The sequence below is a fragment of the Labrus bergylta genome, chromosome 1, assembly GCF_963930695.1.
Source record: "Labrus bergylta chromosome 1, fLabBer1.1, whole genome shotgun sequence".
NCBI classification, from domain to species: Eukaryota; Metazoa; Chordata; class Actinopteri; order Labriformes; family Labridae; genus Labrus; species Labrus bergylta.
The window spans coordinates 25,622,635-25,634,658 of record NC_089195.1 but is presented as its reverse complement, the minus strand read 5'-3'; the positions used below and the strand labels follow the sequence as shown (position 1 = coordinate 25,634,658).

The following is a 12,024-nucleotide window of genomic DNA, read 5'->3' as shown; positions in this document are numbered from 1 at the left end:
TAAAGCGGCATATGTTGCAGCTACTGCAACACATTTCTGCACCATGTGCATAAAACATCAGCTGACCCTCAGGCTACACTTCTGCCACGAGTCACGACTGTTAAAAGTTCAGCTTTAACACAGACTGATCAAATTGATTTTGAATTCATTTACAAATGATAAAAGTCACCATCTTAAACATGAATGTAACTCGGCTCACTCACTGGACTGTCTCTGGAGCTCAATCTCACAGTCAGGTGATTTATCTCTCTGTGCGCTCTGATGAAGATTTGTTTAGCTCGGAGGTGTGAGAAGCAGAGTGAGTCAGGGTGTATCACAGCAGCCCTGCAAGTACTCCACACAAACCCCGACCTAGCAGTTAGCAGTACGCTTCCTGTACATAATGCTGGAGGTGCCAAGACTGTATGAGAGCTGTGACACGAGCATCGGCCTACGCTTTAACAATGGAGCTGTTAATACTGCTGGTATTTCTCGTGTATTTCATGTTCTTTTCTCACACCTCAATCATTATTTTCAGAGTCAATTCTATGATCTCAAAGCCAAAACGGTATGGTGAAAGAATGCCCTCATCCTCAAAGAAATGTGTCGCTAAGACTTCAAGCATTGGTCAAAGAAACCTATCCGAGTATGTTCTCTCAGTACAGGCTGGATTATTATAGACTACCTTAAACTTAACTAGAGGTTTAGTGAAAGCTCCTGATGCCTCCGAGGCTCTTCATGTCATAGTGAGTTAGACCTTGGTAAGGCATGGGACCTTTATGACAGGACAATCTCACCACCTGGGGCTCCTCAAATGACAGCAGGGGGGAAAACTAAACACTTCTGTTGAAAAAATCTGCCACATTTACTTGATAAAAAAAAGATAGTCTTTGGACGAATATAAAACGAAAGAAATGCATTTTATAATAGGGTATTACTCATGAACTTCCTTCTTTATCAACCCTGTTTAGCCCATTCTTTGTCGGACTTATCATTGTTAATCTCAATAAAACATCCAAACATTTCCTCTATGTCAGTTTTAAAATATCTTCACACAAAATCAACACAGTTGTAAATCCTATGGCATTGTAACTTAGCTAACATGAACATTTTGTGGAAACAGTTTCCCCTCATACCCACTTTGAATGACTTTGAAGCACAAAGGTGATTCCTGTGTCTCCTGGCCTTGTTGGGACCGGTCTATCGCAGACCAAACATGATGTTAGCGTGTTGAAACCAACTGAAACCTGCTAGCCGAGCAATATTTAAGCTAAAAACAACCAATGATGCAACTCTGGAGCTGGAAGTAATAGTAACTGTGAATCAATATTATTCACAAAAACAACGTTTCTGCAGGCAATGTGAAAAGAATGAGTCAACTTGAAAGGAATGATTCGATATAGAATAATAATAACCTATATGTCTGAATCTCCCCCACGGCTTTATGTAGCGTTATAGTGACCTTTAGCTGCTGGTTTAGCAGTCAATCGCACTGCGTTTTATTCACCTTCATCGATCTCACAGCTTCTTTTTTTTTTTTGTTAAAGCAAGCAGCTTTTTGATCCAAACAGCTCAAAATCCAATGTATACTTACAGCCTACATTGTACACACTACCTATCTAGCACCAACCAGTTGACAGACAGTTGCTAATAAAGAAGCTTTTATCAGCTAAAGAACTAGATATTAAACTGAGAAGTTTAAAGAGACCAAAAACTGAGATAAAAGAGAATAAATATTGGACAAAAACGAAAACCAATTCAAATGTTGCTCTGTAATTGCTGAATTTGAAAAAAAATAAAATAAACAAAAAAAACTGTCAACTAGCAAGTTCAACATATCAATTTAGAACAGGGGCTCACTCTCTAGCCAAGACAAAATACAATGATCTCTCTATTTGATAAGTAAGACTAGTTATTACATAAAAAGAGTCACGGTATAATCCTACAATAAAGGGTTTTGCTTATTTTTTTCAACTTTGTCTCCATAATATATATATATATATATATATATATATATATATATATATACACACACATATATACTGTACATTCTATATATTTTTTATTATATTATTATACTAGTCTATATTATATAACATTTCATTATATTACACTATATTGTTCATATTGCACTATATTATATTATACTACATTATATTATATAACTGCACTCTGCATTACTGTGGTACAACACTGCCTCTCTTCTCTGCTGTTTACATTACTTGCTGCTATTTATTTATCATACCAAGTCACTTTAATCATCACTTGTCACTTTATCTTGTCATTCTCTTCAAATACTGTCTCAATTCTCAATTCCCCCCAGTTAACTTCAACATTCATTTTTGTACTGTATATACCCCCTGTTTTTATTTTTATTTTTATTTTTATTTTTATTTTTATTTATCTTATCTATTCTGTTTAATGTGTATTTGAGCTTTCTTGTCTGTGCTGCTGTAACGCCCGAATTTCCCCTCTGGGGATCAATAAAGTACTATCCTATCCTATCCTATCCATAAAAGACAATAATACTACTGATATCTGTTAAAACTTACCAATGTATGTTAACTGTCTGCCATTTAGCCATTTAGCCATTATGACACGGACAGAGGAACTATGTAAATGCTTTTAAATATCTTATGGCATAACCCCAGCCTGTACCTATTGAAGAGGCATTAACAGTCAGTTGATACAGGACATGAAAAAAAAAAAGGCCAAAGCTGCAGAGCAATCACTGCACTGACACTGTATGAGCGTCACTGAGGTCCAGGACAGGGCTGAGAGAGAGTTCGAGATGAAATGACTCTCACAAATGTGAGTCGACAGACAGACATATTTACTCGCCTCAACCCTGTCTGCTATTGATCCAAATGTCTGATAACTAAAACGATTATCCTCACCATACGTAGATAAACAATACATGTCAGGAGGATGTTGTTGAAGAATAACAGCGATGGATTTCAGCTATGATGTTAGCACGCATTGGCAGTATTCAATATTTAAGACATGCAGGGCGATCTGTTTGTATTCAGCTTGTTTATTTTTGCACAATAAGGGGGAATCTCATTCATACAGGACTATAAGTCATGCCTGGTATCTAGGAAGCCAATTCATATAAGCTAGCACATCCATCACCTCCAACAATGTTTTCCACACTATCTTATCCAATCAGAGCAGGACATCCTGCATCTAATATCTTCTCTAAAGGACATGTATGTTCTTCTGTGTGCGCACATCAAGATCCCTGTGCTAGCCAAAATAAAAGTGGGGGACGTCCTAGCTGCTTTAGAGGACGTCTGTGGGAAATGATGCAGGAAATGGCCTCAGTGATTTGCGGCTGCATTTGGACTGTCTCAGAGGTCCTTTTATACTCATTAATCCAGAGCCTGCGTTAGCATGATATCCAAGTTACTGTTCGAGAAGTGAGAAAATTGGGTGCAGATTAAATATTTCATGTTTCAACTGGGCATAAAAGCGGTGTTCTTTCTAACAAGAATGGGATGCTTTAAATGAGGGAGCATTTATAAAAAAAAAAAATCTGATATCATTTCAATGATGGTGTGTGTGTTCTCCTAGATTCAGCCTTTTGCTGTCCCGAGCTGATGGAAAAGTTTAAGGATTCAGGAGCCTTGATCTCTAAGTCACGGCTAGATGAACACTATCTTACAGACAGCTACAATGAAAACAGAACTGCCCAGAGAGGCCTGAGCCTCCTGAGCACAGGCACAAAAACAGTGCTGTCATAATAGATGTGAACACTAAGGCGGCATTACAAACTAATGACTAGCTAAAGGGAAACAGTCTGATCACAAGTGAAAGGACGTTTAATAAATCAAAATAGATCAAACTGAAATAACAAGTTTCAGATGAGACACAAAACTGTAAACAGGCCTTCATGTGTTAGAGGAAAGAGAGCTTTTGTTTTGAAGGCGATGTCTTTTTTTCTTTATGGCTCAAATGACTAATTCATTAACAAAAAAAATATTAGTGGAGGACTTTGTTGATTCAATCTGTTTTATGCAGAGCTACTGTTGTATTTTGGATGATGAAATTACAAATTAAGAGATTCATTTACAAAATAATGAATCAGTCAATGGAGAAACTAATCAATAGATTTGGAACAAATAGAACTAATTCGATTTTACAGGTACATTTTCTGTGTTCTCACTAAAAAGTATTGATCGTGTATCCAATGGCGGATTTTAGATATGCACTTTGCTACAGAACCCCTTCATAGGAAATGCCTAAACCTTCAAATATGTATAAAAAATACTTATAAAACCAGGAACTGCACTTAAATGAGTGATTCTTAGTGCGCTATCATTCTGACCGGTAGATCCATCTATGTGTAATCAAACCTAGAGAGGCAACTGCCAATATGGAAGTCAGTCATACAAGGATGGATGGATGGATGAAATATTAGATTTTTAAGGGGTTTCTTCGTGCTGTGGGAGTATGGGTAATGAATATGTGTATTTAGGATTTCACTGTCATACCTCTAACAGCCACACACAATACACACAGAATGAAAAAAACACTAACACAAAGTAACAAAACCAGTAACACACACTTTAGGAATATCCAATGAATCGACTGCAAACTAACCAGTGCAATATTCTTCATCATGACGTCCTGCCTCACATGTGATCACTGGGAAACCATGTGTCTGCAGTAACATTTACATGACTGTAAACTGCAGGTACTGAACCGTGAATACAGCTCAGTTATCTTATAAGAAGTAAATTCTAACCTCAGTCTGCAAAAATCGCATCAAACATGTTCATATTCTGCACCTTTTCTTGGAATAATTCCTCCTCTTGTCAGCTTGTCAGCATGACTGCTCCAACTTTTCGTCAGTTCTGGTTTCTACAACCACAGCAGCTTTTGGGCTTTAAGGCCCCACTAACTGACTGACTTGAGTTTTACTTCTCATGCACTGTATAGTCACATGGCAGGTTCCCTAACTCCAGCATGCTTCCTCCTCATCTGAGGCATAGCAGGAGAGTTTAATTCATCCCACGGGAAGATTCTCCTGGGAGTGTAAAGAAACTACAGAGTTATGATTGTTTTGCATACATTCCTCTTCAACCCAAATGTGCTCCTCAACATTTGCATGCGAGCACGACTGCAAGAAGATACTAAATTATTGAATGTAATGCTGCAATTATGTCTCTGCATGCAAACGTTTGAAAACAAATAGATCACAGCTGCTTGTCCTCTATGTGAGCAGACAGAGTCATCTTGTTGCAGAGCACATCTCAATATTTCTAAACAGCAGGTAGCCTACACTCCTCACACATCCAGGCCAAGCAGGCCGGTCAAAATAACCTGTATGCTGATTCGGGCATTCGACTGACAACCACTTATCGATCTGATATAGTCAACATTGGGTCTTAAAAGCGCAGAAAGAATCAATGATTATCATATCTGCACTGCACACATGGATCAATCGCACGCAGCGTATAATGTGGGTGTGGACGAGCGGCACTACCAAATGTCATCATGGAGAAATGAAACTGAGGGAGAAAACTAGAAAGCTCTGCATGCACAGACAGGCCTGGTCATGTTAATTCACACCGATAGTGATGGCAGGAAAGGGGCGACAGCCTGGCATGAAGCCGCTTTTCCCCTGTTTTCTCAGCAGCACTGGCTCATCGCTGGACTTGGCGTTGCATAAATTTGTTGCACCGGATCAGCAGCGGCGTCAATGAAGAGATAATTGTAAACATACGCAGCGCAAGTACAAACACACACACTCACACACACACACACACGGCGAGTTAAATGTGCTGTGGAGAGTGAGGGTTTAAAACACGAAAAGAAATGTGCGTCTCACTTACCTCGCAATCTTCTCCCCATTTTTTTTTTTCTTCCGCTCCAACCAAGGAACCGCTCCAGCCTCCACTGACGTCACGCAGCCTCTCTCTGCAGCAGAGAGCAGCAGGCCTGCAGAGGACGAGCAGGGAGGAGAGAGGGAGAGAGGAGAGGAGGAAGAAGGAGAGAATCGGGGAGAGAGAGAGAGAGAGAGAGAATGCTTAAACAGATGCAAACACATGAATCATATCAAATACATCCCTCCCATCTTCTGATTATGGAGACGATAGTGTACCTGTGAGTCTGTGGGTGTGGACGGACGGACACGTGCCACACTCTCACAGCACTGCATTTAATCCATTTAGCCCTGCTAGCTTCTCTTATTTTTGCCTTGTTAATCTATCAATTAAATGTTGAGGTTGAAACTACATGATGACTTTCACGATCTAGCATCCTGTTAGTCGTCAAACCAAAATGTTTCTTGAGTGACACCTGAAGTGGATGCTGATTGTAGTAAATGTTGGACTGTGTTTTTTTTTTTTGCAGTTGTTTTTTTTTTTTTTTTCAATTTGCATTTCATTAGTTAAACTAAAAAGCACAAAACAATATTTACTGTGCTTGAGTTGCACATGTTATCATTCATTAAAACTCCTCTATCCAAAGGTCAATCCTGTTGTTCTGCTCTGTTGTATGTACAAAGTCCTAGCCTCCTAAAATTCATGAAGAAACATTTTTTTGTTCTAATTTATTTGACATGATGCCTTTTTCTAAGTTAGATAAAGTGAGCAGGGTCCAGGTAGTGTTTGCTCTCAGGAGTATTGGTTAGTTTATGAGTCTCTGTGCATACAACATAAGAAAACTGCAATATAAAATGTCATTTTTTCAGTGTCCTTGAGGGGAAAACTTGGAGGCATTAAGAGTCCAAATGCTTGTTTTTACAGAGATTTATACAGCCATGGTTTTGCATAATAGTAATGTGTGGCCATTGCTCACTTTTCCGACTTTTACCTTGTAGTTGTTTGAACAGCAAGCATGTATTATATAGTGTCAGAGGCGGGCGGTTTATCTCTTTGTGGGTCCTTGACTTCTTAAAGTTTGAGAACACTCTGGACCTTTGTATGGCGGGTGTAAGTTGGGGGGGGGGGTCATAAACTTGGAGCTAATTCTACATTTTGTAACATGTGGTGAGAGAAAAGAGAACAAAACACAGAAATCCACCCCTAGTAATTCTTTCTTCAGCTGATGTGTGTTTCTCAGCTGTGGACTAGGTTCTGTATCAGTTATTATAAAAAGCTGTTTATTTACAGCTTAAATATGATGTCATAGTGTATGATACACATTTAATCAGTGTTATTGACTGTTTATACAAAACAAGACGCTGCTGAAATTATAAAATGTTGAGCTGTAAAGCAACAGGTGTCTGAATCAAGGACCGTGCATTTATTTATTCTTACCTTAAGACATTTTAATTACTCTTCCATACAGTACCAGTGGCATAGGACAAAGTTCAATTTTAGATTATCTACATGGAATAGGGGCCACAATCTCTTTTGATTTCTACGCAGTCGACACACCGATAAACGTTACTTTTAGACAAGCAAAAAGTCATTCACACGTAAACAAACTAGCCCTCTCTCACCTACAACTAGTTCAGAATGCAGCAGCTTCTTCTTACAGCTTTTAACAACTGACATCAAATCACCCCAATCATTGCTCCTTTTTTGATTTGTAACCTCTTTGATTTTACTGATCACTTTTAAAGCATGTCTGGGTCTGGCCCCAAGCTAAAAAGCAGAAACATCCTCACTGCATGAGTCAGCTGCCACAGATCCTCAGTGAGGAGGCGCTTCAGGTCGTCCTTAAGTCGAGGTTTAAATGTAAAGGGGTTTGTGCTCTCCCTTCAGGGCCCCTCAGTTGAGGACAACTTGTATGTGAAGAGATCAGACATGTGGAGTCAGTGATGTCTTTTAAATCATAAAAAACATTATTTTTTATGATATTTGCTTTTTGTTGTCTTTGTTTATTCCAAATGTTCTGTTTCTGTTATTTTTAAAGTCTGCCTGTCTTCTCTCTGCATGGCTCTGATCTTTTTTGTGCTGTAGGTCTACACTTAAATGTAAATTGACTCTCTCCAGATCATGTATATGCCATCCTTTGTAAATGACCCTTCAGATGGCAAAAAAGACCGTCAGTATGTTATGGTCACAATTGAGTTTAACGTTTATTAAATCAGTCGGAATATTTTTGTATTTTTTTTGCAACCTTTTATTTTGAAGGCATATTTTACCTTATCCTGCTGTAAAACCAGAATGAGGAAACTGCCTCTGGATCTGCATTATTTGAGTGCAAGCTTTTGGTAACACTTCTTCATGGCTCTGCATCAAACTCTCTTCATTGGAAGGTTTTCAAAGTAAAGCTAATCAATAATGTGTGTGTGTTTGTGAAATATGTATCAGTTCAAAGATTAATACAACTTCACAGACAATCATGGTGTTGGCCATTGCTATGGCTGGGGATGCCACAGGGCCCTGTTTGGGTTTCTGTGGTTGTGTTGCCTTCTGAGCACCCTGAATTTGATTTGTTTGTCAAATTTCATTACCAACTCTTGTTGGTACATAAATAATGATGCTGTTAATATGTTTTATAATTTAGGTAGCTTGGGCTCCTTTGAGTTAACACATCATCACCCAAAGATGTGAAATAGTCCACTTTAATCTCACTGAACAGGTTTTTGATAAGCCCATTTAATTTGAAAAGCATAAATGAGACATTTGCACTTTCTTATAACAGCTTAGCAAGACGAGTGTGAAATGTGAATTACTAAGAAAGGTCATTTCACCTTAACTGCTGGATGTCTTCCTAAAGTGTTCATAAATATTGACTTAATTGAGGTGGAAGACACTAAATAACTCGTTGAGGTTTTACAGAATGGAGCAGAAGACCATAAGAGTAAATGCAAAGTCTACATTCTGATTTATATTGTCACTTTTTACCCATGTTTCAAATACAGTTGTATGTGTGTGTGTGTGTGTGTGTGTGTGTGTGTGTGTGTGTGTGTGTGTGTGTGTGTGTGTATGTGTGTTTATTCACCTGGTTTTGCGTGTGCGTGTGTTTCTGGGTGAAAAGTGAGAGAAAGTTGCAGGATACCATTTAGGAGCTTAGGCACCACTTACTGGTCAAAGACAAGAAGTACACCATGTGCAGGCTGCCATATGAAAATCACATATAACCTCCAATAAAACCGCATAGATAAAGTCATATCTTTCCATACGACCACCATAACTGCTGAAAACAAAGGTTATCAACAAAGCACCCCCACCTCTGAGGGTGATTGGATTTATTTAGGTGTGTACAGTATGTATGTATGTGTGTGTGTGTGGGGGGGGGGGGTGTGTGTGTGGGTGGGTGTGTGTGTGTGTGTGTGGGTGGGTGTGTGTGTGTGCCTCAAAATACATGCATAGACTTGCATGGATGTAGAGATGTCAGGGCGCTGCACACAGGGGGCGCACTAGAGCAGTTACGGGGGTTCCTTGTTGTTGCACCTCAACAACAAACAGTCCATTTTTTTTATCCATACCAGGATTTGAACCAGCACCCAACCCAAGTCCTTATATAGACCAAGCTACTGCTGCTCCCCAGTCATGACATACAGTACATGAGACATCTTCTGCATCATTTACCACTGTGAAACATGACAGAAATAGTTTTTAGCGTAAATTGACACAAAAAGAAGAATACAAGCTGTCAACAAACAATAACCGTATGATTTGTGAAAAATCTACGACAGAACGCCAAATGATCCAATGGAATCAGTACAATGAAGCAGTGTATGTAATCTAAAGTCTTTATTCCACTGTGATGTTTAATATGCACATAACCTGGCCCCTAAATGTGAAGCAGCAATTAAAAAGTCTGAGCGCCTTTTGTTTTTTTCCCCCTGAGAATTCATTTAGTCTGCTCTCCTTTTAAACGATCATTTTTTTTTTTTTAGATCATTCTGAGAAAGTACACAGAACATTAAGATGTCAAATGGGCCATAATTCATCACACTCCTGACACTCTGAAATTACTCATGCGCAATGTCAACTTTTTCGACACTCATTTCCTCAGTAAAACTTGTATAAGATTAAAGATGCACTGAATTCTTCATGGCCAAGCAGAATTCATTTGAAAACTTTTCTTGATGTGGTAAATCTTATTCAACACATCGTCAGACAGTATTAATGGCATGTTGATTGTTACTAGCTGATGTTATAGCGAGAATATTCTAAAGGGATTTATTGATGTCCTTCAATGTTTCAAAGAGTAGAAAACGTTCATATTCTCAAATCTGATTTTTGTTGTGTTGTTGCTATGGCAACTATCAGACAATTTCTTGTTTGTCATTGTGAAAATCAACAGTAATATCTGTCAACAATCAATGAAGGAAGTCTTATCGATTCATTTATGTGATGAAGCAGTCATCTGTTCGTCTGATTTGTCATTTATTTTATACTTATATCATTTTAATAGACGCAAAAAACGCTGGGTCAATACAGTCGATTGAAGATGTTTTACAGTAGGTTGATTATTTGATGCAATCCTTTAGAGCCAGGAAACGTGGAGAAAATTAGCAGAGATGCCATGCACCAAATAGGACCTGCAGGGGATCCAGTGTGATGAGGACTAACGTCTCATAGATGGGGCGTCTGATCTACCTACTGAGCTAAACCAGCGCGCCTGAATTCTTCAATACCCTCTGTTTAGCTAACACGCAAGGTCAACACTGCTAATGACGTGAAAACAATTTCATTATCAATGCCGTGACCAGAATATTAGGTTCCTCATAGTTACATGTGCGCTCTGATTTGTACCCGCTCTTATAAAAACCAAGACATGCTATCAAGAAGTGAACAGTAAATAAGGATTCTTTTCAGCCGATACTCATGACCAATGCTTCTTATGGAGGTAAGATAATCAATAACTTCATAGCTTTGTTTCCTTTAACAAGGCTAAGATGAAGTGAGCAGAGATAGATAATCTATTATTCCATAAAGTTCAGAACCCTTGTATGAAAATGTATAGCATACTGTAATCATATTGTCTTTTTGTGATGACAGCACATAGATGATTGCATCTATCTGGTGGCTCCATTTCTTGTTTACTCAGCATCTTTATTTTGCACCATGGTGTGTTGGTTAACTCCAATATAAGTTTTTATATGAGTGCATATTTTAAATAAATATAAGCTGATACTGATATATACTGATATAAGTATGTCCGGCTGTAGGGTTGTCGCGATACCAGGTTTTTTAAAAACAAAATCAATACTTGTTTCGATACCATGGCAACGAAAATAGAATCCTGGGCACTTGGTAATTTCTTAAAATAGCACCAATACATTGGCAACACGATTTGTTGCAATTTATCCAATGCCCTCTCTCTTTTGCTTGTAGCAGCTCTTGGTTATAGATGTGACTGATCTGATCTGATAATATGATCTGAGGTTGTTTTTTTTTTTTTTTTCAAAGCGTCTGTCCTTTTCAATATCCATCATTTCAAAAACGATATTGTTTCGTTTCAAGACATGTGATATTGAAAAGAACGTGTTGCATATTTTGGAAACCTTATTAGGCTGATATTATCACCCTCATAGATATCACACAGACATACTGATAATAGCACGAAAACGATTCTTCAGTCATCTTTTTGGTCATTTGACATGTAATTGTAGTAACAGTGACGATGATCAGTCTCATTTAGGTGATATTCAGACTAGTGTTTTGGATGTAAAGGCAAATATGCAGCAGTATAAGTAGTCAACGAAACAACATCAAATCCAAGGTGTATCTGCTCCTTCTTATGTAGCTATACTGTCTGCCATATCCTGGAGTCTGTCATACACTTCACAGTAACAGCTGACACCTTCAGGCTGTTTTTTTTTTTTTTTTTTTTTTTTTTAATCACCCTTTTCATCAGTCCAAAAAAAGTAAAAACCCAAACCTGTTACATCAATCTCTACCCCTCTACGCCCTCGACGTACCACACTCATCCAGTCATGACAGGGAAAGACTGACACACAAAAGCTTAAAAACTCTCTGCTTCGGGACATTTTGATAGGATGAATATGATGCCGGGCCGTTTCCTCGCTCTCACGTCAAAAATGGTGGCAAATTTAGAGCGAACACCTTTATCCATCCCTCCTTATTCATATTTATGAGAAGTGAGTGACAAACTCATTGTGTGGTAATTACA

General features: G+C 38.4%; 1 protein-coding gene across 2 annotated transcripts in view; it reads right to left on the bottom strand.

The window, feature by feature from the left end:
- Positions 1-5,960, bottom strand: part of fbxo41 (F-box protein 41) — a 50,809-nt gene extending 44,849 nt beyond the window's left edge. Inside the window, exon 1 of one of the 2 annotated variants that reach the window (XM_065957686.1) lies at positions 5,817-5,960. The gene's annotated coding sequence lies outside the window, so the exon portion shown is untranslated. The remainder of the gene's footprint in view (positions 1-5,816) is intronic. The other variant, XM_029280157.2, reaches the window with a different exon arrangement.
- Positions 5,961-12,024: the final 6,064 nt, after the last annotated feature.